Source organism: Petaurus breviceps, unplaced genomic scaffold, assembly GCF_028583685.1.
Source record: "Petaurus breviceps papuanus isolate PSGF00001 unplaced genomic scaffold, PetGlider_PUasm1.0 90792, whole genome shotgun sequence".
Lineage (NCBI taxonomy): Eukaryota > Metazoa > Chordata > Mammalia > Diprotodontia > Petauridae > Petaurus > Petaurus breviceps.
The window spans coordinates 13,870,567-13,875,494 of NW_027187347.1; the positions used below are offsets into that span (position 1 = coordinate 13,870,567).

Consider the following 4,928-nt stretch of genomic DNA (forward strand, 5'->3'; position numbering starts at 1 on the left):
GAATTTCAAAAACTCACTGAAGAAAATAATGCCTTCTAAATTATATTGGAGCAAATGGAAGCTAATGACTTTATGGGAAATCGAGATATTAAAAAAACAGATCCAAACAAATGAAAAAAAACAGAAAGCAATGTATCACAGAAAGCAAAGAAGTATCTCATTGTTAAAACCTCTTACCTGGAAAGTAGATCCAGGAGAGATCATTTAAAAATTATTGGACTACCTGAAAGCCGTGATCAAAAAAAGAGCCTAGACAACATCTTTGAAGAAATTATCAAGCAAAATTGCCCTGATTATCTAGAACCAGAGGGCAAAATAAAAATTGAAAGAATTTTGCTAAAAGATCGCACTCTTCCCTCTTCCTGTGATGGACATGACAGAAATTAAAAATGGTTCAGCATCTGACATACCAATGTAGGCTGTCCTACAATACAGCTTCCAACAAAACTTGGCTGTCATGAACCCCAGGTAACAGAATTGTTTACCTTTATACCAAGAAATTTGGAAAAGCAACAAAATCAACCTGTGGTGTGTGCCCAGGAAGAATTTGAGGTGTTCGTGCAGTGAGACCTAAAGTTCTTATGAGGCTATTAAAGACAAAAAAGCATGTCAGCAGGGCTTATGGTGGCTCCATGTGTACTAAATGTGTCCATGACAGGATCAAGCATGTTTTCCTGATTGAGGAGCAGAAAATTCTTGTGAAGATATTGAAGGCACAAGCACAGAGTCAAAAAAGTAAATAAAAAGGATATGTTTTTTGAATAATAAAGAAAATTAAAACAAGAAAAAAGATCCCCAAAAGAAAATTCCTAGGGACATTATAGCCAAATTCCAGAGTTCCTAGGTCAAGGAGAAAATACTGCAAGCAATCAGGAAGAAACAATTTGAGTATTGTGGAAACACAATCAGGATAACATAAGACCTAACAGCTTCTACATTAAGGGATCGAAGGGATTGGAATATGATATTCCAGAGGTCAAAGAAACTAGGATTAAAACCAAGGATAGCCTACCCAGCAAAACTGAGTCTACTGTTTCAGGGGAAAATATAGTCATTCAATAAAATAGTGGATTTTCAAGCATTTTTGATGAAAAAACCAGAGCTGAACAGAAAATTTGACTTTCAAATACAAGAAGTAAGAGAAGCATGAGAAGGTAAACAGGAAAAAGAAATCATAAGGAAATTAATTAAAGTTAAACTATTTACATTCCTACATAGAAAAAAAAAAGATAATTGTAACTCATAAGACTTTTCTCAGTATGAGGATAGCTGAAGGGACTATATAGGTGTATGTATATATATATACACACACACATGCGTATATATGTATGCATGTATATATACAAACATATGTATGTATAGGAGGGTGTATGTGTATATAAATACATATGTGAGTATATACATATGTATATGCATGTATACATAGACAGAGGGCATAGCATGAGCTAAATATGAAGGGATGGTATTTAAAAAAATAAAATTAAGAGGTGAGAGGCGAATATATTGGGAGAAGGAGAAAGGGAGAGATAGAATAGGGTAAATCATCTCATATAAAAGAGGCAAGAGAAAACTGTTACAATGGAGGGGAAGAGCAGGAAGGTGAAAGGTAATGGGTCAATCTTATTCTCATTGAATTTGGCTTAAGGAGGGAATAACATTGGGTATCCTACCCTACAGGAAAATAGGGGGGAAGGGGATAAGGGGGGGGTGACAGAAGGGAGGGCAGATTGTGGGAGAGGGTAGTTAGAAGCAAACACTTTTGAAAAGGGACAGAGTCAAAGAAGAAATTAGAATAAGTGGGGGGGAAGGATAGGATGGAGGGAATTATAATTAGTCTTTCACAGTATAACTACTATGGTAATGTTTTGCATAACTATACCTGTCTAACCTATATTGAATTGCTTATCTTCCCAGTGGGGGTGGGTGAGGAGGGAAGAAAGTAAAGACTCTGTAACTCAAAAGTTTTAAAAACAAATGTTTAAAAAGAAGAAGAATCAGGGACCCAAGACTCCTTGCTAAGAAGCCTCTTCTGTCCACCCCTGAAGTTGTCATTCTACTTGCTGGGTGTCTGGGTGTCATGATTTTTATCTGTCCAATAGCATGACAGCTTCTGGCATGAGAATTTTTTGTGATGCTACTCTACTGCTCATTGGAGCAGCATGAATCACATCATTGACTCTCCATCTCATTTAGAACTTGGGCTGAAAATAACATCCATATTTTTTTCATTTTATATCTCCATCTGCCCTTCTTATGATTATGGTTGGTAAACTATTTCACTGTGGGGGTAGTATTGGGAGAGACAACTTAAATTCAAAGATTTAAAGCCAAACGACACCTTCGAGGACATCTTGTCCAACCCGCTTATTTTTCATGTGAGAAAACTTAGGTGCAAAGATGTTAAATCAGGGGTGGGGAAACAGTGGCCTTGAAGCCACATGTAGCCCTCTAGGTCCTCAAGTGAATCCAAATTTCGCAGAACAAATACCCTTAATGAAAGCATTTGCTCTCTAAAACTTCGACTAAGGTAAAAGGCTGCACCCACAGACCTAGAAAGTCACATGGAGCCTTGAGGCTGCAGGTTCCCCACCTATTTCACTCAATTTATCAAAGGAAAGGTAAGATTAGAACCTGATCCTCTCTCCCAGGGCTAGTATACTTTCTACTGTGTGATGCTGTCTCTTTAACTTGCTATAATTTCCCTGAAACTATGGCAGAAAAGTCCCTGCTTACTACACTTTCCCTGCAACTGTGACCTGATAATAACCATTATCCATATGAATAAATGTGTATATATACATATACATAAGTACACATGCATTAATTAAACACTTTTAGTGCACTTGGGCCTCTGTGCAGAAAGTGGAAACAAAGTCCTCCTGTAAGGCCCATTGAAATTTGAACTTGGCATTGGTGAACTTGGCATAAAAGGAGAGAGTGCTCAGACTTTAGTAAAATAAAAGCTTGCTTAAAATTCTACAATAGAATGTACCATATTGATGGTACATTTAGAAAGGGCCCATCAACAAATGGTTATAACATCTTGCCTAAATAGCAGAGCTTTTTTTCTTACAAACATTTAAAACCAAATGAAGTGTCAAGGAGAAATCATCAGGTCTCCTCACATCCACTTTCTTCCATCCATGTCCCTGTCCTTAATTTGAAAGAGAGAGACAGCAGATTAACATGGTAACTATGGGAAAGAGCTGAGTCAGGGAACGAAGAGCAGGTACAATTGTTAAGTAAGTAACTTGGTAACCAGTCTAATATCCAGAGGGGGTCTTTAGCTAAGGCATTTAAGGAGATGAGACAAGGAAATCCAGTTGCTAGTGAAAGAAGACTAGTCCCAATCTTGTTTGCTTTGGGAGGACTTGGTGTTATTGTTGCCATTGGCACCAATGACATCATGAGGGTGATAACTTGCCTGTGAATTGGATATAAGTAAAAGTCATTGGATCTGTGAACGTTGTCACCCTCACTCTCTCCTCCAGACTCAAAGTACAGTGGCAAGATTGGTTTAGTAATGAAAGACTCAGGTAAACTTTTGGTATTTATGGAAGGTACAACTCTAGTCAGAATTATAATGAGGTTGAGACAACTGGGGCTTTTTCCCAGGACATCAAAATGTAGAGGGTGTTAATAGCACTTATACTCATTTAATGGGGTAGAATCAGCTGAACATTGTACCTAATTAGCAAGAATAATTAAGGTAGGAATCATCCAAATGGAACAATTGCTCCCCTTCCAACCTGAAATGAAACTTGGAAGAGCTCCATCCTCTGCTTAGCCCTACCTCATTCCCTCTCTCCATCCTCATTCCTCAGGCAATGTCTCAGTATCTTGATCCATAGGGGGTTGATTTCCTAGCATCTTTTCCTCCCCAATAGGACCAAGACCTAGATTTTCTCCTCTCCTCTCTAATTGAATTTCAATCAATAAACAAATATTTTTAAATTGCCATGTGATAGACATATTGCTAAGTACAAAAATCATCAAAAAGTCACTTCCCTTGAAGAGCTTACATTCAAATAGGAAAGACACTATGCACAAAAAGCTGATTTGAAAATGATGCTTACCACCTCCTCTGGGCAGGAAAATTCCTTGTTTTGGCTCAGTCTGCTACCATGGGGATTATCTGGATGTCTTTCTTTCGTGGATGTTCTTAGTACTTTTCTAGTACATTATGTATTTGGAAAGTCAGCTAGAGAACAATGGGTGTCTCTATGGGTTCCCTTATCCCTCTTCAATGTCTCATATGCTATACCTATGCCTCATACACATCCATGAGTTGAGGGTGTGTTGTAAATTGTTCAGTTATTTTCAGTCATGTGTAACTCTCCGTAACCCCATATGGGGTTTTCTTCGCAAAGATATTGGAGTGATTTCCCATTTCTTTCTCTAGCTCATTTTACAGCTGACGAAACTGAGACAACCAGAGTTAAGTGACTTGCCTAGGGTCATATAGCTAGTAGGTATTTGAGGACAAATTTATTATAAAGGTAAATCTGTAATAATGTAATAATTCAGGTACAGCCTAGTCTAAAGAATGGAAAAATGAAGCTCCATCCTCTAGTTGTGTGTTTAAAAGTCTCAGTTTAAACAGCATGATAGTTAAGAACTACATTTCTTTTAACACTTAAATAGAATAGGCAGTCACCTACACAGTATGACTTAAGGAAAATCTCTGTATCCAAAAGTGTCCTCATCCACCAACCAGGGAATTACAGTGCTTAAAATTTCACCAATAGACAATCATTCCTTTTGGATGGCATATAAGCTCCATATGAGTAGAACCTGTGTGTCATGCCCCTCTGATCGCTCGTCACAAATCATTTTCACACTGCTAGGAAATGCCAGAAAGAAGGACTCTCAAAGGCTGAACAAGGGCACAGGAAGGGCACTAGAGAAAAGATGAAAGATGGAACTCA

The 4,928-nt window shown here is 37.9% G+C and overlaps 1 pseudogene; it reads left to right on the forward strand.

Moving 5' to 3' along the window:
* The first annotated feature begins 389 nt into the window (after positions 1-389).
* On the forward strand, positions 390-743 carry LOC138147520 (large ribosomal subunit protein eL34-like; annotated as a pseudogene).
* Positions 744-4,928: the final 4,185 nt, after the last annotated feature.